Source organism: Rhinoderma darwinii, chromosome 10, assembly GCF_050947455.1.
Source record: "Rhinoderma darwinii isolate aRhiDar2 chromosome 10, aRhiDar2.hap1, whole genome shotgun sequence".
NCBI classification, from domain to species: domain Eukaryota; kingdom Metazoa; phylum Chordata; class Amphibia; order Anura; family Rhinodermatidae; genus Rhinoderma; species Rhinoderma darwinii.
The window spans coordinates 26,842,964-26,869,665 of NC_134696.1; the positions used below are offsets into that span (position 1 = coordinate 26,842,964).

Sequence of the window (26,702 nt, forward strand, 5' to 3'; positions counted from 1 at the left end):
ACGTAATTCTTTATATACATTTCAAAACAGAAACTTATTTATGAACTTTTTTTGTGGCACGGTCCATCCCATTTAATACCAGGCCTATGATACACCATAATCTGTCCATCAAGCAAACAAATCTATGCTGCTCAGTTATATCCATTCTTATGTTTTTGGTAAGACGGATCAAATCTTCAGACCTGTAGGAGTCATGAGTATACGAAGGCTGGCCATACACTTGAGATAGCTATCCGCTGAATGATTGTACGTCCGACAGCTATTCCTCCTGACTCCCCTATGCACATGCGTGCTCCGCTCGGCCAAGCGTGAATGTGTTTTCAATAGCGAGAATAGAGAAAGCTGCTGCCGGACTCTTCTGGTGGCGGCTTATCTCCAAACGAACAGTAGAATATGTCATGTTGAAATCCAACAGGCCCAAACCTTCTTTTCCCCGACATCTGCCGCTAGGGGAGAGTCGGGACGCCATCATACACATTGGATGGCCGGCCGGTCCTGCCAAATTAGTGGGTTTAGCCAACATACATCTAATGTGTATGGCCAGCGTAAGAAGTGGGCATAATGCTGTGGACGGATTTAATTGATTCCTTGCACAGTCCTAACTTACCAGATTCTCCAACCTCAAGACCTTTAGTTCTACCTAAAATCCACAGTTCATAGTAAACATGGTCAAACCAAATCCTCCAACTAGATACCTGTAATAAGAGGTGGACGGACACTGGCCTGGTAGAGGCCTTAGTAAATATATCCACTCATGGATTTAGGTGGAGTGCCACCAATGAGCCTCATTGACTGCGTGGGACAGAAGAGACAGCTGTGTACACGGTCGGATTGGACCACCTTGAGCCCACCAGAGGAGATAAGACTGAAGGCCAACCATTTAACTATACTGAACAAGTGGATGCCCCCTTTAATTGCATTGTAAACTATGTTGGACCTTGTGGGCCCTGTTGCGGCCTGGCCCTATCATCACCATGTCTGGGCCTGGGCCCTCTGGAGGATCTTAATTGATTCTTTGGAAAACAACACATATTTACGTACAGGGCTATTTTTAGGGGGAGACAAACTGGGCATGTGCCCAGGACCCCTGATTACTAGGTTGCTCATGAGGATGGTGGTATTATTTGGGAATGAAATTGCAGTATTATGTGGGAACTATATAAAGGTATTATGTCTGCTTTTTCTGGAGTGTTATTTGGGCACTATATGTTGGTATTATGTGGGCTGTATATGGCAGTATTATTTTGACACTCTATGGCGGTATGGTGAGATTGTTAGGGATGAAATGACGAGAAAAACCATGCTTGTTACCCAGGTTCCCAATTACTATAAAAACGTCCCTGTTTAGTTAGTTCAAGATGGGGTGTAGTTATAGGGCGTGCAGAGGTAACTGTTAAAACCAGGCCCTGGTGCCTGAGGCTGCAAAAAAGCCCCTTTGCCACATAAGAAGACACCAGTATTATAAATGGTACTTAGCTGGTGGGGGCCCTGTAACGTCTTGTACTGGGGCCCCGGAGCTTCAAGTTACGCTTTTGGTTCAAGAGTTCAGTCTTTCTTATACAGACTCATCCCCATTGAAAGAAGAGCAATCACAGTCTATCATATACAGGGGACATCACCTGTATCTGAATGCTCTAGATATCTTCCAGTCATTATATGAAGATTCACAGATAGCCACGTGCATGTCATTGTAGACATAAATCTCAAGCTTCTTCTCTTACCTCATTCTTTAGTAATTTTGTGTATCATAAAATGTAAATATGAAACAGTGGCCCTTGACCACAAAAAAACTCATTATTCTATGACACATCCGACTTGGAGCATGGTGGGGGAGGGGCAGTCTTTTTTCATATGAATCAAGTTGGTTCTTTACACCTGAGCAAAGTCCTTTCAGATGATAAAAGCCTCTAAATGTATTGTATTTGGAACCTGCCACAGTCCACCAGTATCTAACAACCTACAATACGTACTATGGTGAGTCCACTATAGGTTTTCTTTATAACTATCAAATGTATCCACATAAAAAGTAAAAGGACAGATGGAAGGGACTATAAACGTCAAGTTAAGCCTCAAAGGGGGGAATTTATCAATAGCTTTGCGCCCGTTTTTTGTCTTAACCTCTTCCCCACATTTGACCTAACTGTATGTCATGACCCGGAAAGGGGAGAATCGAGCGGGCTCGTAGGCTGAGCCCACTCCATACTCAGCGGGTGCTGGATATTTTGATAACTCCGATCCCGGCCGTTTAACCACTTAGATACCATGTCTATAATGGCATCTAAGCCGTCAGCAAGAGGGGAAGTGTCCCTCCGTCTCCCATCACCCCTCCCCACAACTATACAAATTTGGTATCACCACAGAATAAAGTTAACATGTTATTTTTACCGCACGGTGAACACCATAAAAAAAAAAAAGAAACTAAAAAAATAGAGGAATTGCTCTGACAAAGATTTTTTTCCCATTTTACTGCATTATATGGTACATTAAATGGTGCCATTAAAAACTACCATTTGTCACACGAGCGCTTCTGCAGCTTCGTTTTAGCGATTGGTGGGGGTCTCAGTGCTCGCACCCCCACCAATGAAAACTTCTGACATGTCACTATGACATGTCAGAAGTTTGTCAAATGTTTAGTTACCCTTTAAGTATTGATTGGGTTTATATTTTTTTGGGGTGATACCTTCTGTAAAGTTCAGATTTGCGCCATAAGATAGTTTCCGCAGCAGACACAGGAACGCACCTTCACCTCAGCACTTCACAGGGTTAAAAAAGAAAAAGCAAAAACACATCCCTAGCTAAAAGTGTGCCTATAAACCCGACACACCCAGGAACGCTGGCAAAAACAGACACGTCCTGCCAGAGATTAGAAACAGCTTGGCCTGAAGAGACCCGGGGACGTGTCAGAGACGTTGGTGTGAGATGTGTCCAGAAGCTGCTTCATTGTCTGGTGGGCACTCATCTGATATTACAGCGCCGGGTTCACACATCAGATGCGGCTGTTTAGTCATCTGCTCTTACTAATAACCGAGGACATGCAACCTGCACGTGGATCTGACCGCATCATCACTATTATATTAATGAATAACATGCAGGGACATAATCACGGAATCCGTGCCAGCACCGTGCACAATTACCCCATGCACAGGGCCAGGAATATATGTGCCCCTACTATCTCCAAATTTAATATGTGAAAAAAATAATGCCCCATGGAGACCCAACACGGGTCCATGCACACAGAATAGCCATGTGCACAAGGCCATAGATACTGAGTGTACACACATATACACACATGCGGACATAAATATATACATTACTTTCTCCTACGCAAGAACAGAGCCCTCACCATACATATAATGGCACTATAGGCAATACTCAACTCCCATACACTATCTAAAAAGCATGAAGGGGGTTGTAGTTGCCCGCACAAATGCCAACAATCTGATATAGGTTCATGCCTAATGCACGCAACCATGTGTCCCATCCATGATCCGTGGAAAGATAAGACATGTCCTATCTTTCCACGGATCGGAGAGTTGGGTCCGTGAAAACGGAGCCAATTCACCCGCTAAAGGGAATGGGTCTGTGAAAACGATCGGGTGCCACTCAGATGAAAAACGGCCCGGGTGGCACTCGGTCGTGTGAAACTGGCATTACTGTTTTATTTTGGTGATGTACTCGGGTTTGGGTGGGTCCCTCTTGGCCCCCATCCCAGTTCACTTTTCAAGTTTTTTTGGCTGGTGGATCTTGGGTGCAGACCTGATGGGGCAAATTAGATGGCAAGCCTTGTAGTAGCAGTTTTTTCTTCCCTCCAAAGAATGGAGACGTTGCAAAGACATTGCGGTGTCAAGACAGACGTAATTGGCTGACAAATACCAAAGATTACACATGACGTACAGTCTTCCAACCCAGGACAAGTTACAGCAAATTTATGAGATGCCACAAAACATTGCCGAATGATGTTCCTGCCATTTCCAGAAGCAATTCAATATAACTAAACATCTATTATAGGATTATAATAGATAATTAATTCTCTATGTTCAAAGTAGAATATACCTGTGTATACGAGCTCTGCAATGATTTTTCCTTGCTTTAAAGAGGACCAGTCACCTCTCCGGACATGTCTGTTTTAGTAAATACTTGTATTCCCCATAGAATAACAATTCTGTAGCATATTTTCTTAGAACTCTACATTGTGTTGTTCCTCTGTTATTCCTCCTAAAAATGTACCAGTTGGGGGTGTGTCCCTACACAGACTGACATTGTCCTATAGGTGCTGACAGAGTGACACTGTGTAGCGACATGCCCCTTCGAGTAGTGGAATGGGAACACCCAATTTTCAATTTATTCAAACATTTCTAGGAGGAATAACAGAGGAATGGCAAAACGCAGAGTTCTAAGAAAGTATTTTCCAGAATTGTTACTTCATGGAGAATACAAGTATTTATTAAAATAGACAGGAGAGGCGACAGATCCTCTATAAATTTTCCATATTTGTCTGGGCTGTAGGTGCAGCAGAGAGGGTTGTGGGTATCACATGGATGGCTGTATAAATGCAGATGTGGCCCTATGACTACCTCACCCAGGATAGATGGGCATTGATCATTATTTTCTCTTTTAAACATGGGTGGTTCCGATTTGGGCGGGAGACATATGTACCCCATAGCCAAGCAGCAGAACCACACAGCATCTTCTCACCAGTGTAGTCAATGAGTGCCATACAGTGCATCATCAATGGACTATGGCGGGGTGCAGGGGTGGGCTGACCATTGAGGCATTAGTTCAATGCTGGTGGGCTACCATGACCCCCTTAGTCAGCTACAGCACTTACAAAAATTGAGATGTAAAAAAAAATTATTTGCAAGTGATAAGTTCTCCTTGAATGCAATTTGTTAAAGGGGTAATCCAGGATTACAAAAAGAGACTGAATTTATTCCAGAACAGTGCCACTCTTGTCTAGGGGCTGTCTCTGGTATTGCAGCTAAGACCTATTCATTTAAATGAAGAAGAGCTGTAATACAAGACACAGCCCATGAACAAAAGTGGCGCTGTTTCTGAAAAAAAAAAAAGTGCACCCTTACTTAACACAACCCAAATGTATCCCGGCTCTAGTGGTTGCTAAGGGGCCCTTCAATGCTCGGTGGCCCTCACCACTCCTGATCTGCCACTGGTGGGATGTGATGTAGCAATGTGACAACACTACATCCTAATGTATGAAGAGGGATCCCGAGCAGCCTTACCCTGACAACATGATCACCAAGCAGAAGAAAGAACATTGTATAGGAGGGTTTATATTAATATTTCATGTAAAATGTATTCCCGATGCTCTTTGATGTTAGAAAACCCCAAACACGACTTGACAAGTTCCGTAATCGTCCCTAAGACCAGACATATATTTATTAACTATTGCCGGTCCTTGTGTTAGTAAACCTGCTGGAGCTATAGGTATGACTCAGGGCAATGTCCCATCTACATGGCTGGATATAGTATTAACCACAGCGTTTATGTATAACAGGGAAATTAGATTGCAAGCTCCGCAGCGGCAGGATGTCTTGTGACGGAATATCTCCGTGCCATATAAAGAAAGGGGCACAAGAATAGGAATGATAAAGGTTTTTTTTCCCAGTTTCATGTAAGTAAAGCTTAAAGGGGTAGTCCACCTGTTATGAGATATTGCTAGGGGATGATACTCCAGTGGTTCTCAATGATTGTAAGCCAAATACCCCTACTCAAATAAATATGTCTGTGACCATATACTGTGCTGCTAAAAGCTCAGCATGAGGACCGTGTGGGTACCCCTTTAAAACATGGCATATGACATTTTGATCGATGGGAGTCAAACCTCTGGGACCCCCAGCGATCTCGAGAACAAAAGGACTGGGGTCCTTACCGGTATGTTCCTGCACAGCGGTGCTCCTGCCGCCCCACCCCCCGCTGTACAGGGAACTTCAACATAGAATGGGGATGTAGCCATCTTTATCTTGACTTTTACTGCATTAAATACACAGTGACAAGATCCTTTATCTTGACTTTTTCAATGGCTTTTCTTGTGTGCTATCACTGCAGCAAGTTGTCAGAGTCAAGATACAGTTGGCTACATCTGTAGGTTCCTGCACAGTGGGTGGCTGGGAGCGCTGCTGTGCAGGAAAAAACTGTGACGGAGCTGCAGCAAATTACTAACGCTGCGGCCCCTTCATTCTGATGATCGGTGGGGAGTCCGGCAGTCAGATGATCCAGCAATATGTCATCATCTCTAATGGTCGGAAACCACTCTCATTGTAGACAGGGGCGTAGTTAAACACTCATGGGCCCTGGTGAAAAAGTTCTACTTGCCCCCCCCAAACTCCTCTTGATTCAGACATATGTTTCACCCCCAAAAAATATTCAAAATAATATATAGGAGACAGCATATTTACGACCCCTATAGCTCTGCCACTGGATAGGATTAGATACAGGGGCTCAGCAGAAAGAATCACAAATGGTAGGATTAGATACATTGGCTCAGCAGACAGTATCACACATGATAGGCTTAGATACAGGGCCCCGAACACAGTATTATACATGATAGGCTTAGATACGGGTCCAGCAGACAGTATCACACATGATAGTCTTAGATACAAGGCTCAAAAGACGGTATCACACATAATAGGCTTAGATTTGGGCCCAGCAGACCGTATCACAGATGATAAGCTTAGATACAGGGTCCAGCAGACACTATAATACATGATAGGCTTAGATACATGGCCCCAGCAGACAGTATTCATATACTTTCCCTTCTCGCTCTTGAGCTGGGTCCTCTTTAGCTCCGGACGCAGCCCTGGGTCCTGAGGCCGTTTAGCGCCATTACGTTGTAATGTCGCCATGCTGAATGGCGTCGGGACTCACCGCTGCACCTGAACCCGGAGTGAAAAGGTAAGTATAAGGAGAAGTTACTGTAGTAACAGGGGCCCGTGTCATTTAATTCATAGGCCCCAGTTACTACAGTAACTGTGGATAGACGAGGTGCGGGGGGCTATAGGCAATTGTGACCCCTATACTTGCACCACTGATTGTGGAATTAAAAGTTCTGCAACCTGTGTTTCAGAACCTTAGAATTTTCTAAATCCCTAGTTGCTGTCAGTGACTAGAAACACTTTTACATCCAGAGGTGAAAAAAAGTGTACAGGCCTAATGTCTCTCTCAGCTGAGCGTTTGCTACATTTGCATCCAGTTTTAACAATCCTCTGTGAGATAAACAACCTGGGCTCCGGGCTGATACGTTATAGCAAATTATCAGGACAGGAAACATTTGTGCTGCTGATGTATTGCCTAGACTAGATACAATTAAAGCAAATGCTCAGCTGTGAGAAGTATTAGGTCCAAACAGATATTTTAATCTTTGAATATCAACAAAAATGATCCCATTCACTGACAGCAAACAGAAATACATGATCTGGGATATGTAGGCTGAGTTCGGAGCAGTGATCATGCAAGGTTGTCTATACTTACCGTAATTGATCTAAAGAACACACGATGGAAAGAGCGACATTCTGCAGTAATGTCAGCATTTCCAGGGAGAAGGAATGAGGAATTTATCATGCTGCCCGCTCTGGGTGTATTTCCATTGTCTAAATATCACATTGTTTATTCTGTATTATGCACTTGTCCACTTGAAAACGTCAGAATAAAAGACATTTGTAGATTTGTTATTGTTTTCCCACTCACTGCCTGTTTTCTCACCCGCTTCCAGTTCATTGACATTATTATTTTTAATAAAAAGTATTTTGAAGGTCGCGCCAATCGCCCTGAAAGACATTTTATTAAGGACACGGCAGATTTTCGTTTTTTTTCCTCCCCGCCTTCCAAAAGCCATAACTTTTTTATTTCTTCGTCGACATAGCCATATGAGGTCTTGTTTTTTGCGGTACAAGTTGTAGTTTTTCATGGCGCCATTTATTGTACCGCATAATGTACTGAGAAGATGAAAATAAAATATGGGGGGCGGGGGTGAATTGGGTAAAAAACAGCGATTACACCATTTTTTTGGGGGAGGTTTGTTTTTACGGCGTCCATCAGGTGGTAAAAACTACATATTCGCCTTATTCTACAAGTTGATACGATTACGGCAATACCAAATTTATATGTCTTGTTTTATGTTTTACCACTTTTTAAAAAATAAAACTTTGCTAAAAAAAATAATGTTTTGTGTCGTCATATTTTGAGAGCCATAACTTTTTTATTTTTCCATCAATTTAGAGCGGGGGCGAGCTGTAGTTTTCACCGATACCATTTTGGGGTAGATGCGACTTTTTGATCACTTTTTATTCCATTTTTTTTAGAGCGAAGGTGACCAAAAAACAGCAATTTGCATGTTTTATCTATATTTTTTTTTTTACAGCGTTCACCGAGTGAAATTTTTTATTTTTTGGAACATTATAAAAAAACATTAACTGTTTTCAAAATTTTCTATTAGTTCCCCTAGGGGACTTGAACTTGTGATTGTTGGATCGCTTTCATGATATACTACAATACTAATGTATTGCAGTATATCGTGATTCTGACAGTCTCCTTTGACAAAGATGGCAGACCTAGGGACCTTCATTAGGCCCCCAGGCTGCCATGACAACTATCGTTACCGGCCGACCCCCGTCGCGGGGAGCACGATGGTGTGATTCTAACAATTTAAATACTGCGCTTGTGATTGACCGTGGCATTTAAGGTGTTAAACGGGCAGAATCAAAGTGATGTTTGATTCCGCCCATTGCAGTGAGGTGTCGGTTGTATAACACAGCTGTCACCCGCCGAGTATGGAGCGAGCTCAACTCAATACTTCCCCTTAACGGCTGTCACGTACATGTACGTGACATGTCGTTAAGGGGTTAAAATAATTTCATCGTTTTGGCATCTATCAGCCGGAGAAAAATCACAAAAAATACATTCTGAATAGTTGTAACCCCCCTCCTCTATCCGAGCCATATACACCTGCTTATCATTCCAGTCATCCTGCCGAGACGCAAACATCAATCTCTCTGCTGCTCTCTGATTGTAAAATATTTCAGAGCATCCTTCATTGTGCGCAGCCTGAACCACGGCACATTCTGAGACATATCCAATTCTGCGCTCTGTAATCCCATTCAAGAGCTATTAGAGTCAATGGATTAGACTAATGAGCACGAGAGAAGCTACAGACAAAGCAGAAGAAGAGCGGACAAATAATCGAAGATATTACTATCAACCCACGAGGGCTCATCAATCAGGAATAATGTACGAGGGCAACATGGAAAATTCTTCTAGCAAAAGTTCAATAAATGTTCTTCATTATAGGCTGAAATCCAAGAACTTCAGAAAATATTATATTGTTAGTGCAAGCGTATAAAATACTGAAGGAAATGCTTCATCTATCTATCTATCTATCTATCTATCTATCTATCTATCTATCTATCTATCTATCTATCTATCTATCTATCTATCTATCTATCTATCTATCTATCTAGTGGCGTAACTACCGCCGTAGCAGCAGTAGCGGCTGCTACGGGGCCCGGGGCTTGAGGGGGCCCGTGCCGCCAGCCGACACGCCCTCCCAAATGCCCGGTGGCGCCGCTAGCAGCCGTTATGGCTGCTACAGGGGTAGCACCGCTACTGTGGGGCCCGCGCCACCGAGCCTTACACAGGCACTCTCATGCCTGTAGGTGTCGCTAGCACCGGAGGGGGCCCCGGTGCTAGCGGCAGCCAAATACATGTATTAGCACTAAATGGCCGGGCATGTTCCGTGCCTGACCATCCAGTGCCTTACAATGACACTGATTGGCTAGCGGCGCGATGACATCATCGCGCCGCTTCCATGCTTGGAAGGTGCTGATTGGCGGGGCAAGTCATTCTGCCCCGCCAATCAGCGTCATTGAAGGACGCTCATTCAGCTCCTGCAGACATGCTCAGAAGAGAGCATGTCTGCATCACCAGTGAACAGCGTGGGAACCGGAGAATGTGAGTATGTCAACTTTATATATTTTTTTCCTCATAAAAATGTGAATGGCATTATCTATAGTGGGGGGGGGGGGTCTATCTACAGGGGGGGGGGTCGTCTTTATGTGGGCTATTATATATAGGGTGGTCTATATGTGGGGCAGTAGCTACAGTGGGGTCTATATGTGGGGGTGTGGGCCACTATATACAGGGGGGTCTATATGTGGGCCACTATATACAGGGGGGGTCTATATGTGGGGCACTAGCTACAGGGGAGGTCTGTATGTGGGGATGTGGGCCACTATCTACAGGGGGGTCTATATGTGGGGCAGTATATGTGAGACACTATACAGGGGTGGGCTATATGTAGAGCACTATCTATAGGGGAGCTATTTTTTAGGGTACTTTCTATAGGTGTGGGCTATGTGTGGGACACTATATACAGGGGTGGGTTACCTGTGGGGCACTAGCAACAGGGTGGCTATATGTAGTGCACAGTCTACAGGGGTGGGCTATATGTGGGACAATATCTACAGAGGTGGGCTATACGTGGAGCACTAACTATAGGGGAAGCTATATGTAGGGCAGCACGGTGGCTCAGTGGTTAGCACTATTGCCTTATAGCTCTGGAGTCCATATGTGGGCACTATCTACAGGGGCTTCTATGTAGGTCACTATCTACAGGGGGCACTATCTACAGGGGGCACGGTGTGTGTGTGTGTGTGTGTGTGTGTGTGACAGTTATATTTAGAGGTGTTGAGAATTTTAACTTTGTTTACAGGTGCAGAAATGTTTTAAAAGTGAGAAGCTGAAGACATCTAAACGGAAAACTGCAGAAATGGGTCATGGCTGGGAGAAATCCATCATAGATGTCTGAACCGGAGGGAGAAGAAAAGAACTAGAATCTGAGACGTCACCGGTGAGTCACTTAATGTAAATGTTTATTCTGCCTCTAATCAGTATTGTAGTCACTGTATGATCTGCAGCGAGATGATGGTGGTATGATTTTTTTTTGTGAAACCGCATCTCCCAGCATATCCTTATCATTGTTTCGGCCATGCTGGGAGCTGTAGTTTTACGCCGTACAAACCTATGCGCAGTGGCGTAACTACCGCTATAGCAGCCGTAGCGACTTCTACGGGGCCTGCAGCATGAGGGGGCCCGTGCCACCCGCCGGCACGGCCCCCTCCCATGGCCGCAGGCTCCGCTAGCAGCCGCTATGGCTGCTACAGCGCGACGCCACTGAAGGGGTTGTTCCTACAAAAGACATGCATCCCCTAACCACAGGATAGGGGATACATGTTGGATCGCTGGGACGCCCAGCGATGAGGAGAACGGAGGACTGAAAGTCCCCTGAAGTTCTCCATGACAAACCTCGGACTTCCGTAGTCTGTCTGCAGCTCCATGGAAATGACTTGCGCACCGGTCGTGCTTGTGCGCATGCGTGACCAGCGCTCCTTTCATTTTTATTGAACTGCGCAGACGCCGGAAGTCCGAGGTTAGTCATGGAGAACTTCGGGGGACTTTCGGTCCCCCGTTCTCCTTATCGCTGCCAGCGATCACACATGTATCCCCTATCCTGTGGATAGGGGATGCATGTCTTTTGTAGGACAAACTATAGGCCGTTTTTTTTTTGGGGGGGGGGGTCTGTATGCCGTTATCTACAGAGGGGGCTGTATGGCGTTATCTACAGGGGGCTGTGTATGGTGCTATCTATAGGGGGGCGCTGTGTGGTGGAATCTATAGGGAGGCACTATCTACAAGGGGGGGGGGGGGGTAGTGTGATACCCAGCAGAGAGGGGGGGGGGGGCCCAGTCAAAAGTTTGCTATGGGGCCCAGTCTTTCCTAGTTACGCCCCTGTATCTATCTATCTATCTATCTATCTATCTATCTATCTATCTATCTATCTATCTATCTATCTATCTATCTATCTATCTATCTATCTATCTATCTATCTATCTATCCTTAAAGGGGTAGCCTTGTATAGAAAATCAATTTTCAAATACCCTATTAGGGAACTCTGAGTTAATAGAGGGGAGTTCCCCTTTCAGGTTCCTCATGTATTACCCAGAGTGCAGAGCAGTTACAAAGAGCGTCCCTTGCTTTGGAGGACCCAGCATGTCCATGCATTACACAGACAGCTAATTAATTTCAATAGGGACTGTGTAATACCTAATTTCCCATCTACTGACACTGTGGATGGATTAAGCACTTGCTGCTGATTTACCCTAAATATTACACCTGATTCCTGAGGGTCCCAGCAGCTTTTAGGAGGGATTGTCTTCTTAGACAGAGCTTCACATCCCCGGCATTTAGCTATATTTAAAAGATAACATGCTGGCTACCGGCAGCTACCACTAGAGGGAGCATTGGAGCTCACTGCGTACTGTCTTTATAGAGTTCAATGTACAGATGTAGCCATCTTTATCTTGACTTTTAATGCATTAACAAGTGTCACTATCAAGCAACTTTAACTTGACTTTTTCAGTGACTTTTCAATGGCTTTTGTTGTGTGATATCACGCTGCAGCAAGTTATCAGAGTCCAGATAAATATGGCTACATCTGTATAACTCTATGTAGTTAGCTTCTAAGCTCCCCCTAGTGGTGGCTGCAGGTAGCCAGCATGTTATGTTAATAAGCACAGATTTTGAACCTATTCAGATTAAAAAACAAAATAATGTTCAAATATGGAAATTTACTTTAAAGTAACAAGTAGTAAGAAAACAATCCTGTTGAGTTACATAAGTGAATAGGTGCTCTAGGAATTAGGAAAGTTTCCACAAAATCCAGATTTCCAAGGAAATAGTTGGTATTATTTTTCTGCCTTAGGTGGTGTCACAGCAGAACATGGAAGCCTTCCAGCCGCCCATAAAGCCAATGCAGCAACTAACTTTACTTCTATCTTCATACTTCAACACCTACTGGAAACTATGTCAAGTAATTATTGCCTAGTAAATGTTAATACTATCCCAGCAATCCACCGTTACGGTATATACATTACATCCATCTATGCCTAGAGATGAGTCATTAAATAAACTTAAAATCAAATGTTCCATCATACCAATTCTTTAAGTTAAAGATCTCATCACATTTCATTAAATTTGGCTGGTTCAAAGGTCTCAACTCGTCTAGCTATGCGGAAGGAAACAGGAAATTTCAAACACCATAGACTGTGCTGTGCTGTAAATTTCACACAAACGTTACCGAAGTGTCAGGATTCTGAATAGACATCACGTCCTGGTTGGAAGTAATGTCTATTCACTGTCAGGACACTTGAGTAACGTTAATGTGTGTGTATGTGGCTGCACATAGTGATCTAGCTAGGAGACACCAGCGCTCACTTCCGCTCCAGTCCGATGTGTCCCGTAGGGTGCGCGCGAACGCTCGTGCCCGCTCTTAAAGGGCCAGCACGTGCACATGAAAACAATCATCATCATCAACTCACATGATTTCTTGAACTATAAGAAGGCCTCTGCCCTTCTGATCCTTGCCTGAGCAGTGTTTGTCATATCCTAGTTTGTCTAAGCAAATGTTCTCCCAGTGTTTTCCAGTTTCCCAGTGTATCCTGTATCCCGTGCTATCCTGGTTAAGTGCCGTGCTGAGCTGTAGTCATCCTGTGCTGTATACCACGCCTGTCCTGCTACTCCACGCCTGACGTCTACCTGCTGCCTAGTCCCAGCCGAGCCTGCCTTGCTACTGTCCGAGCTGTCACAGGTACCTTATACGAACTGTGGACTGTGACCTACCAAGGCGTTACGGCACAGTGGGTCCACAAACCCAACGTGACACTGTGTAAATGAATGGGGAGAAGTGTATGATGCTGATTGGTCAGCGTCATACACTTCTCTCCACAACGCCCACTTGGCCAAAAAGTAAAACACGCCCAGTTGTCCATTAAGAAAGTCATAAGCATAAAGCTAAAATAGTTCATAACTCCGTAAAAAATTATCCTAATAAAAAACACTGCTGTAATCTACATTACAGCGCCGATCATATTATGTAGGAGATAGGCCACTTATAATGTGGTGACAGATCCTCTTTAACATGTTAGTTAATTACATACTAGTGTAAAAAATGCCATTCAGATCTAATCTGACTTTTATTTCTGCAACTTGTGGCTCTCTAGCTGCCGTGAAGCTACAACTCCCAACATGTTCTGCCAGCCATTGGCTGTAAAGGCAGGTTGGGAGTTGTAGTTTCACAATAGCTGGAGATCCACAGGTTGATATTGACCCAAATAAACACTGTCTTCATCTTGAGCCATTCTCCGAGCTGCTTTTATGTAGCATCTCGATGACCTCAATTTCTCTGAGTTAGCTGAAGATTTTAAATGAGCCGTGACTGCCTGTTTCCAGGAAACGAGATGACTACTACAACTCTCAATGAAGATCTGCAGGACACCATCATCTCATGCCAAAAATATTTATTTATGACTGTGCCATTAAAGGAAACAAAAAGGCCAATGTACGTCATAGTGGTAGGCAGTGGTAGGCAGGAATATAGAGTGGGCTCACTATGTGGGTGTCAGCTGTAAATTACAGCTGACGCATCACTCAAATGGCTGTTTAAGCACGTAGCTGCCAATAGCAAAAGCGATCAGGGGGTGCCGATGCGTTTTAATGGCAGCTGAGAGCCTTTTGTTAGAAAAAAATTGTTTTTATTTAGTAAAACCCGTAAAATATTAAAAAAATCCTATTCACATCATTTTTTTTCCAGTTTCTCAGTACATTAAATGCTGCCATTAAAAGCTACAACTCGTCCCACATAAAAACAAGCCGTCATATGGCTATGTCGACTGAAAAATTAAATAGTTACGGCACTTGAAAGGCAGGGATGAGAAAATGAAGATGAAAAAACAAAAAATGGCCGGGTTTAAAGGAGTTGTCCACTACCGGACAACTGATGACCTATTCACCGGATAGGTGATCAGTACATGATCAGTGGGGGTCTGACACCAGGACCCGCACCGATCAGCTGCCTCGGCTGGCTCCGGACGTCCATGCCAGAAGCAGATGCCTCCGGCAACGGAATAGTGGCCGAGCTGCAGTACTGCAGCTCTTCTCCTATTTAAGCGAATAGGAGCAGAACAGCAGTTCGGCAGCACGGCTGCTATGCAGTGTACGGAGTCAACTGCTTCTGTTTCCGTACACTGTATACTGTGCAATGACATCCGGTGCCCGCAGACAGCCGGAGCAGCTGATCGATGCGAGGTCCGGGTGTCAGATCTGCACCGATGATATACTAATGACCTATCCGGTGGATAGGTCATCAGTTGTCCATTAGTAGACAACCCCTTTAAGAGGTTTAAGGGGCCGTCCAGGATTAGAAAAACATGGCTACTTTCAGAAACAGCGCCACATCTGTCCCTGGATTGTGTGTGGTATTGCAGCTAAACTCCATTAAGTCAATGGGGTTGAGCTTCAATACCACACACAACCTGTGAACAGTTGTGGCCTGTTTTCCTGGTCCTGTACATCTCCTTTAAAGAGGACCTGTCACTAGGTCATAGAAGTTGGACTGGTTACCTGAATAGCGCTGTCTCCCTGATTCCAGCACTGTTTTTCTTTTTTTCCTTGACCCCCACATTCCAGAAATATGGCCCACTGTTGTGTTGGCTCCCTATATGCTAATTTGCTGTTGTTAGCCAACAGGGGGGAGCTAGCATTCCTGTCTCTGATGCAGACCAATCAGCACGAGGCAGCATGAGGGTAGTTCACGCCCTGTTGGCTAATTACTGCAAAATAGCATAGAGGGAGCAAACACAGCAGTGGGTCATATCCCTGGCACAGGAGGGTTAGTAAACCAATTCAATTTATAAGACCTAGTGACAGGTTCTCTTCAAGTTTTCCATTCATCCAGGCCAGGCTATGTCTAGCAGTGGTAAGTCAACATCAACATGTTTAGAAATCTTGAAGATGTTTCACCACTCATCCAAGTTGCTATGTGGACGTGCTCATGTTCTGTATAGATGGATGGCCCTCAGGATAATCATGTCCTCTCAAGCTCCTGGGCCCCAATGCAAAATCCCTCAGACACCAAAGCCCAAGGGCGATTGCTGCCTCTTCACCCCTTATAGCTATAATTCTGCTGATTTTATTCATGATGTTCAGCATCTTCTATCCTTATATACAGAAATAAGGAACCTCTAGTAGACCAGGCAATAAGCTACTTTACTATGCCAAGATAAGGAATCACTGTTGTCTTCCAAGATAAGGAATCACTGTTGACTTTCTGTCTACCTGAAAACATTTTAGAGGGAACTTGCCTTGAGTTCTGGGAATTTGTAATCCCCAAAAATTGGGTTTAAGCTCCAGATGTCAGAAAATAGGATTGAAGGTGGTCTGTGACCATGTGCATTATAGTTTTATTGAGCTTAAAGGGGTTCTCCACCTTGGACAATCCCTACTTGTTAGAAGCGTCCCTTGTCAACAAGTAAATCACAAAGTATCCCCCTGCTTGGACCTCCAGCGATCAGATGCAATCTGTGGAGAAACCTGGCAGTAAGTGTACAATTTCTCTGCAGCGCCACCACAGGAGAAATTAGGCATTACATAGTGCAGATTCATATCAATGTGTTGTTAATATAATACAGGACAGGTACTCCAGAGCGAGAGATGCTCTTTGTAGCCGCTCTTCACTCTGACCAAAAGATGAGGATCCTGAACAAACGCCCCATCCCTAACGGTGATGCTGCCGTGAAGGGCACGTGACCACTGAGGCCAGCGACTGGCTGCAGCAAGACGTGACAGCTGAACTGCACGTGACCGCTGCAGGAGCTTCCAGGACCAGACTGGGGCAGAACGGAACCTCAGCACTGGAGCGAGGGGTCCTTTTATTTCTTATAATATTCAAGATCTCTGCTTACTGTTATTTTTCAGGAACTTTTATTGTTTACTCTCAGGGGATAAAAATCTGTCCTGGTCATGTGATGATCACATAGGTGCATGGTTCCTTACAAGCCAGAACTCTGATAACTGTAACTGTAACGAGCCGTGCCCCTGTGTGCCCATCACATGACCAGGACAGAATGAAGGATTTTACTAAAACGAGAACAAGTGGAGATCTTGAAACCATGAGAAATTAATGCAGAAAGTGTATTGAAAAATTGTATAACTTCATTATATATATAAAAAAATATATATAACATTTATTTGCTGCAACTGGACAACCCCTTTGACAAAATTTTACAATTTGGATTTCATCAAGCAAATATTCTGAAACTGCATATTCCTGTTCAAAGTCTGTGTACAATAGTTTAGGTCTTAGTAGTAATAATAATAATACTAATAATAATAATGATGATGACAATGGCAGCAGGAACATATATAAGTACGTCGTCCCCTATAGACCATACAGCGTTATTTTGTTTTATTTGAAGCTGTCTGACAATAGGAATCACTGGCTCTGTACCTGACAGGTGATCTATCCTGATGGTGAAGTTGCTGACAAAATGCAGAATACAGATCGATGTCAAACCACAATCCTGAAGATAATACAAGTCATTTGCTCCTCTGCAGTGGATACGATGCGCTATTTCTCTGACATGATTCCTCACAGCTCAGCGGATTATAAATCTCATGTGAAGGTTTCCTATATAATCCTATTAGCGCTGGGGAACTGCTTATCTCATAGCGGCAGTGTCCCCATATTTGTGGTAATGGACAAATGTTACTGTGCAGGTGTACGGCAAACCCCTACAGCATTCATGTAAAAATATGATGCTTTGAAGGGTGTATATCTTTTTTTATTTTCTTACCTCAGGACAGTGTCACGTAACATTTCCAGTACATACCAAACATAGAACATCATTCACTCATCAGGGTAAACGCCAATGTGGATATATATATATTATTCGTATCAGACATGGACATATCTTAGCCGGATTTAGGAGCCTGCACCACAAGTAGGGGACAGCTCTACACAACTGCATTGAGGAGCGATTTAAAAAAGAAAAAAAAAAGGTCTAGAAAACGCACTGCGGTGGCAGATGTGTGAGCCTGGCCTGACAGCAATTGAGCTCTTGCCCCCAAGGAGTCAGTAGGGTAGTTACAGCAGTGGCCCCGTTCCTCTTTATTAGTAAAATTGTGTCTGCCCTCTCTTCCCCACTAGCCAATAGGCATAGCAAACGTCACCCAACCCAACTTTCCCAAAGTCACAGTAGTCGCCACCTCCCCAGTAGTCACAGCAAGCCCACCCACATACCAAGTAGAAATATATATATACATAATGCTCCCATTCTTCATTTCCAACCCACGAGCTTATTCAAGGAGGTATGGATTTTCCAATTAGATGTTAGCAGTTTTAGCCCCTATGGTCAACAGCAGACAAGCAGCAAAAATGTTAAGTGAGGTGCAAAGTCCTTAGGTGGCAAAGGTAAAGACCATCGGAAATTGTGCCATTAGAAAAGTCAGAAAAGGCATCTTTCCAGCTACAGGAACCAAAGAATCTTCAAAAGAAAGATTAACTTAAAGGATATGTATGGATTTTTTGACCTTGCAAAGTCCCTATCAAAGAAATTCCCCAGTTACTATCTGCCCCCTCCACATCAATTCTGTAGGCACAACAACAACTCAAGCAGCTCTGCTACAGTAGTCCATATCTCTACTCCCTGGACTACTGTCCAATCAGAATCACTTAAATCATCATTTAAAATTATTATTTTCATGGTAATCAAACAATGATTGACTCAGATAGAGATCAATGTATACACCAAGTCTATATACATAACCTGGAACAGTCCCGATTCACGCTGGACTGTTCTGCAAAAAAGACCAAAAAATGGCTTGGCTTATGCAAATTTGCATAAAAAGAGGCTATTCTGTGTGGCTCAGGAGGCGTCCTTGTGCTAAGCGGGGGTGTGGCTTCAAATTTCCCACATTTTAGCATTCAGATTTTGGTAGGTATATATGTAGACTGTTCTATGGATACGTGTAAGTAAATGGACACTACACTATGGTCCCAAAAAGCTACGCAACGTGACTGAAGTTCAACAGACTGCAAAAGGTTAGAACTCAAATAGTGATCAATTGCATAAGGATAAAGTATAGAACCCCTGTACGATAACTTCAGGTTATTACTCTTGCCTGACATTTCTTTCTCTACTGTACAAAGTGATTTGTAGCTTTTTTATGCAATATATTTGGTGTATAGCAGATTATTTCTACTCTTTGTCTGCGTCATTTTCAAAATTGTAAATCAGAAATTGACTAATAGAAGGCTTAGCACCGCTGAAGGATGCAATTAGGCCCGGGCTAAAAGCCGCTGCACTCCAATACCAGTGGGAGTAATGGCTTGGGGAACATTACGCTGTAATTAGTGCCGTAAAATATGAGAATGGAACCTTGGCTGGAAATATCACGTTGGAAGTATATGAGTAAATGTATGGCACAGCCGATCTGTCAGGGGAACTTTCAAAAAAGAGGAAAGTTCTAATCCTGATTTTTAAGGACGTTCTCTGTGAATCTGGACTCCACTGGAAAGTGGCAAATGCCAGCAAGATTTTTCCATTGCACATGAAAAGTACCCTACATTCATTGCTTGTGCTGGCAGGCCCGGAATACAAAGAACTGTTGTGACTCAAGTGGCACAAAGACTGGCTGAAGAAACCCCTTCATTGCCGGGAAACCAGCAGCTCAAGAACAGCAGGGATGCCCAAACTCCAAGTGACATTTACAGGAACACATGATATATATTGACCCCATCTATGACTAATCTAGGCTTCTCGGAAGAAATGAAGTTTATTAATATTCTATATTGCTTGCAGTGTCCAAAATTACCTGAAATAAAGGGGATCCAGGGACTGTAGGAATAAAAGGGATGAAAGGACTGCAGGAATATAGGGAATGAAGGGTCTGGAGAAATAAACGGGATGAAGGGACTGCAAGAATATAGGGAATGAAGGGTCTGCAGGAATAAACAGAATGAAGGGTCTGCAGAATTAAAGGGGATGAAGGGACTGCAGAAATAAAGTGGGATGAAGGGACTGCAGAAATAAAAGGGATGAAGGGACTGCAGTAATAAAGGGGATGAAGGGTTTGCAGAAATATAGGGGGATGAAGGGACTGCAGAAATAACGTGGGATGAAGGGACTGTAGAAATAAAAGGGATGAAGGGACTGCAGAAATAAAGGGGATGAAGGGTCTACAGGAATAAACGGGATGAAGGGACTGCAGAAATAAAAGGGATAAAGGGACTACAGAAATAAAGGGAAGGAAGAGACTGAAAAAATAAAGGGGATAAAGGGACTTCACAAATAAAGGGCAGGAAGGGACTGCAGGAAAAAACGGGATGAAGGGACTGCAGGAATAATTTTACCCTAAAAATGAATAAATGGGATGAAGCGACTGCAGAATTAAAGGGGATGAAGGGACTGCAGAAATAAGGGAAGAAAGAGACTGCAAAAATAAAGGGGATGAAGGGACTACAGAATTAAAGGGGATGAAGGGACTGCAGGAATAACAGGCATGAAGGGACTGCAGAATTAAAGGGCACGAAGGGACTGCAGAAATATAGGGAATGAATGGACTGCAACCCTTGTTAATACCCATGAATAAGTGGCTCAGTGATTGGCATTGTTGTCTTCCAGCACTAGTGACTTAGGTTCAATGAAGGGCAACATCTGCATCGAACTTGTATGTTCTCCCGAAGTTTGTGTTGGTCCCCACACTCCAGAAAACATTCTTCCTATGAGATGGCCAATCTAATGAGATAGGGAAATTAGATTGTGAGCCCCATCGGCAAAAGGGACTAATGTGAGTGGTAACACTCTTTGTACAGTGGAATATGTTGGGAATGTCCATTTCTCTAGAACACGAGTGTAATAAAACCTAACTCCACTCCAAACTTGAAAATTCTGGTGGGTTTACAGGTAACCCCAAAATTTCTGTTAAACTCATAAGGGTCTCAGAAGCTTGATGGGGTCGTCACACTGTACAGGTGGTTTAGATGCATGTTTCATTGCTGTCCATACATTCCAGGAATTTTGGGGTCTCCAGTACAGAGCCCTATAGATGTTTCAATAATATATCGCAAGATAATCAAAAGTAGAAATTTCCATTAATGGACACATATCATCATAAAATAGTAAAATGATTCTATGCCTAAGCAGTTGACATTCAATGGCATTGCCCAATTTTACCCAAGAAATATCACACATACAAGGCTTTCTGCCATTATGAATTGAGAGGGGAAAATAAAAAAATAATCCTACCCATTGAGCTGTCGAAACATTAAAATGTGGGATTGATTTGCTAAGTTTCAAAAAGATAATTGGCTTCTATGAATTTTGTGGTGGTGGGCTCCTGCAGTGGGGAAATTAGATTGTAAGCTCCAATGGGGCAGGGAACAGCATTAAAGAATACATTAAGGCCTATTTATGTCCTTTTCCCCTGTAACTGGTGCATGGAAGTGTGTATGTTTAGTGCTATGTAAAACTAAGCAACCTATAAAACTTAAAAAGTGACATAAATATCATACAATAAATGAATTGTCTGCAGCAATAAGTCAGTGTCACTCACCATAGGGTACAATGGAAGACTATACAAAGCTGATGTATCTAAAATGCAAGCTGCAGAGGATGGATTCCAGTACTCCGAGTTTATATTACAAAGAAATAGTTTCATCTCTATTTATTTTACACATTGCGTAATTTGCGTATGTCACCTTGGGTTTACCGTTGCCATGGCATATTACTAAATAAGATATCGAGACCGGCGTGTATTTAAAAATTCCTAGGATCGTAGAGATAGATGAATATAGTCTGCAGTAGCTGCCATTGGCCTTGTGAGACACAAACTATGTCAGAAGTGGTCAAACTTTGAATTGAGTGATCTATTACGGGATCAGGGATAAGCACATGTGACATTTGGAGGACAATGCTTCAAATATTTTTCAGGTACCCCCATAATAGTGATAGCTGCCACAGAGGGTTACTTATTGCACTTTCTCCACAGCCATGCCTTCTTCATACATGACCTTGCTGCTCCTCCTCTCTGCAGAGCTCTGTGCTAGAGTATATATTATATGGAGTGCTCGAGAGCCATGCTATCTCATAGCACTGGCCGAGACTCTCGAGTCCTTATATGATTCGCCAATGAGCCATTCACTAGGAACGGTAGTGACGGGCACACTAAAACACAAGAAAGTTTTCGCGCTTATGTGTTGAAGCCAACAAGAACAGCCTGGTGGCCTGACCTCAAGAACTACTGGCCCCTGTCCTGAGGTCTACCGGTAGATCACAGTCTACTATTTGGCCAACACTGACCTATGTCTTAAGCCAGCTTAGTGCCAAAGTCTTGGCGAAGTCAATGATTACAGATTTCTCATATGGGCACCTGGAAAGAAAACTGTGTGATCCCATTAGCTGTCATCTACTGCTATCTGAATTACTGCCCTGGTCATACCGTATGCCATTCTGAATTACCTTATGAAGACCATCTTAAGAACTATCTTACAAGAAACCATCCAGCAGACTTCTCTTTAGAATGACCCTACATGAAGGGGCTGGGGTCATCTGTATCTAACAAATGTAAAAGTCCAGAGGTTCGAAAACTTTAGCTGCTCTGGGAACCGACGTTCCTAAGTCAGGTAAAATAAATTTTTTTACATTCTTAAACTGAGTTCCATGATGAAACGCATACAAAGGTGTGTAATAGGGTTGACATTCCCGGAGGTACCTGTAATATGGAGAATGATTTGGGTGGAATTATAGTCTAAGAAAAGGAAACTACAGTACAATGTTTCCAAATTAAGTAATGCACTTGGGGGGGGGGGGGGGGGGTGCGAAAGAATCCCTTGACTAAAAATTGTCTTGGGGGCAAAGGGACTAGGGGTCATAGGGACTGCGGAGAAACACTTGCAGTGATTACTTCTGAGAAGTTTCCAAGCTGTAGAAAAACCAGGGAGTGTCACTGGAGGTATTTCTAGTAGAAGGAGGTCTTGAATGGACATCGGGGAAAGGCTTGAGAAGCTAAATATGTATAGCCATGGATAAAGAAGAGAAAGCTTAGAATAGACTAAGGGATTGAATAATGCTAAGTTGGACACTTTCTAAAAGAGGATGAACTCAAGAACGGGAGGGCACCAACTTAAACTAGACGGGAAAAAGATCAGGAGTAACATTAGAGGGCAGAAGTGATGGACAAGATTTTTTTCTCCCTTCACTAATTTATGTTTCTATGACTGATGCTTCTTAAAGGAGTGGTCCACTTTGGGCAAACTATTTTTATTAGAAGAGTCCTCCTAAAATAAGCTGATTACAGGGAGTCCTGCAGGAACCAAGTAGGGAGTGTTCAATCCCCGCTACAGTGCCACCACAGGGAAAGTTAAGAATTACACAGTGGCATTGAAAATCAATGAGCTGCCAAAGTAATGCATGGACAGGCAGGGACCTCCAGCAAGCTCCATGCCCCAGCTTTATGGAAGTCCAAAATTGGGGACACCCCTCTTTAATGCCCTAATAGAGTATTTGAAAATGTGTTTTCTAAACCATACAATCACATTAACATTTAGGATTTTTCTTTCAGAGGATAAACTTTAGTAATAAGGGGACAGAGAAGGGAATAAATAATGAATATACACTGAAATATATGTTGCCAAAAGTTCTGTAATAAAGAGAAAATAGGGTTCGCGTATTGGTTCTTGCTGAAAAAGAATGCCACCTAAGTACCAAGCAGTTCCATTCCTGCCTCTAACAGCCAATGAAATCAGGAATTGTCATCTATGGATGGCCCCAAAGCAATGACATAGGTTGTGTCTATGGCAGAAACACAAATATATGTTTCAAAAACATGTAAGGCAGTGCCACTGGTAAATGATACTATTATATCAATCTCTAATCCACACTGTGAATGGAAATTGCTAACACTTTTATTTACCCTCCATAAAAACCTGACTAAATAAAATGGAAACAGATGGCCAATCAAAAAACAATCTCATCCTCCATGCAAACATTTTTACTGTACTAAAATATTTGCCGGCTGATCACATCGGTATTGGCAACCGACACTTATCTCTCACTTACATCACAGTCTTCACTTATTTAACATATGGAAATAGCATTCTGCCAAATCCAGTTTAGATACAGAATTCAAGGGAAGCAGGGGCCACTATTAAAAATATGTACCGTAAGTACTGTAATAAAAAATCTACCGTATGTAGCGCTTTAATGGGGTTGTCCATCTTGGGGCGAGGGAGCCTTTTAATGTAATAAAGCTATAGAACTTGCATATTCAAAAGATGACGGGATGTGCATGGATAAAATCCATGGGCCTAAAATCAGAATCATGTCTTTCAGGATTTCCTTTGTTCTTGTAGAGTCTTTGTGGTGACTATTTGACTCTCATGATAAGATTCAAGTTGTGTCATGATGACAACCTCTTCCATCTGCTCACAAAGAGCGTATCTCGCTCCTGGCCTCTTGTAGGGGCCCCATGGTAGGCAATCATTTGAATGACTTAAAAAAGCAGAGATCTAGGCTGCTGTATGCAGTGTTCAAGCACAGAGGGCTTGTTACCTCTCCCTGTGCCCAGGGTCGGATTATAGGGAAGGCACAAAGGTCATAATAGGGACCTATGGACACTCCACCAACCACCCTCCCTGCCCAGTCCTATCTATCTATCTATCTATCTATCTATCTATCTATCTATCTATCTATCTATCTATCTATCTATCTATCTATCTATCTATCTATCTATCTATCTATCTATCTATCTATCTATCTATCTATCTATCTATCTATCTATCTATCTATCTATCTATCTAATCTATCTATCTATCTATTTTATATGTATACATGGCTAACCTCTGGGACCCATTTCTCTCTGCAAACCGGGGACCCCTGTTGGCTGTTTGGTGATCCTATCCATCTTAGAAGAGGTGGCCACGCATGCATGTGGCTCTTAGTTTTGAAGTCTGAGGGTTAGTTCACACAGTGTATTTTGTCGCTGTTTTTAACGTGGAAACCCGTCAGAAACAGTGCCAAAAACGCCCAAAAACTGCTCACGGGAATAAGAAGCGACATGCCCTTTCTTCGTGCGTTTCCGTCTCTGACCTCCCATTGACATCAAAAGTGTTTTTCACTGCATTTTTTGGCCGTGCCCGAAAAACGCCACGAAATACGCGGCAAATGTTCTGCCGGCACGTCAAAATCTGCCTCAAAATTCCTAAAGTGATTTGAGGCATATTTATCCGCCTGCAAAAAAACTCCATGTGAACAGGGCCTAATGGCTTGGCTTGATTCATCATTTATGTAGCTGCAAGAGGGGTCACGTGGGGTCCAGGTTTTATACTTTTAACGGGTGTTTCACTTAATTTTTTGCTATGTGGCCTCCACCAACCTTTAGGCTATGTTCACACGGGGTATTTTGCCGAGTTTTTTGACGCGGAAACCGCGTCGCAAAAACGGCCCGAGAACGCCTCACATTGATTTCAATGGGAGGCGTCGGCGTCTTTTTCCCGCGAGCAGTAAAACTGCCTCGCGGGAAAAAGAAGCGACATGCCCTATCTTCGGGCGCTTCCGCCTCTGACCTCCCATTGACTTCAATGGGAGGCAGAGAAAGCGTATTTCGCGCTGTTTTATGCCCGCGGCGCTCAATGGCCGTGGGCGAAAAACGGCACGAAAATCGCCGCGAAAATCGGCGTGCAGGGAGAGGAAAATCTGCCTCAAAGTTCCAAACGGAATTTTGAGGCAGATATTCCTCCCCCAAAATACTCCGTGTGAACATAGCCTTACCTGGCACTGCCTGTCACATTAAGGGAAAAATATAATCACTACTGACTTCCCTTCATCGGTTAATGCGGCTTCAGAAACAAACCTTGTCAAAAATCTATATATTAATATTACATGTAAGCAAGCCTGTGTTCATGGGTGCTGCAGTTTCCCTATATTGGTACTGTTGCTCGTGTAGAGGGTAACCGCAAGGCGAAGAAGGTAAAAGTTATAACAAGCGGTCATTTAAAGGGAACACGTCCCCAGGATAGGCACCTTTCATTGCCCAAAAATGTTATGGGTCTACAGTACTAATGAGTGCACATGGATGTTGTTGCCTTGGGACATTGAGATCAACTAAACTCAAACTTTAACTTTTGACTGGATCTGTTCTTTAAACTTAAAGGGGTTTTCCCACTAAGCACATTCATCACGACTCCACAGGATAGGTGATTATTGTGCGATTATTGGGGGCCCCACGCCGATCACTAGAACAAGGGGCACTACCCCATTCCTATTCATTGCATGATCGCAGTGAGGAGGATTTTCAATAAAGCTGCGGTCGCACATGTGCACTGATGCTTCATTTAATATCTATGGGACCGACGGAAATAGCTGAGAGCTGTACTTAAAGGGGAAAACCCTTTTAAAGGAGCAGTTACTTTTTACATAGGTGATATGGGTGTTGAATAATTTTGTTTACATTTTGCATAAAGATCAGAAACCTGATACGGACCAGTTACGCTTAATCACAGTGCAGTCAACATAGATACAAAGATCATTACTACAACCGTTACACTGAGGTCATATCTCCAGCATTATTTTAATTGTTTATGGTCACTTTAAAGGGGTTGTCCTTATCCTGCTGGAACCACTAGGAATCAGATGCAGTCTGTGAGAGAACCCGTAACCAAGTGTTCAATTCTCCCACAGCGCCGCCACAGGTGATAGGAAGAATTACACCGTTTTTATTGACTTCAATGTTAATTATATTTAGCCAGCCGGCACACAAAAGACAGAACTTGGCTAATTGTATCTTGTGTGTTTAGCATTAGC

General features: G+C 43.3%; 1 protein-coding gene across 2 annotated transcripts in view; it reads right to left on the reverse strand.

The window, feature by feature from the left end:
• VWA1 (von Willebrand factor A domain containing 1) overlaps positions 1–26,702 on the reverse strand; it is a 73,538-nt gene that overhangs the window by 35,064 nt on the left and 11,772 nt on the right. The window lies entirely within an intron of this gene.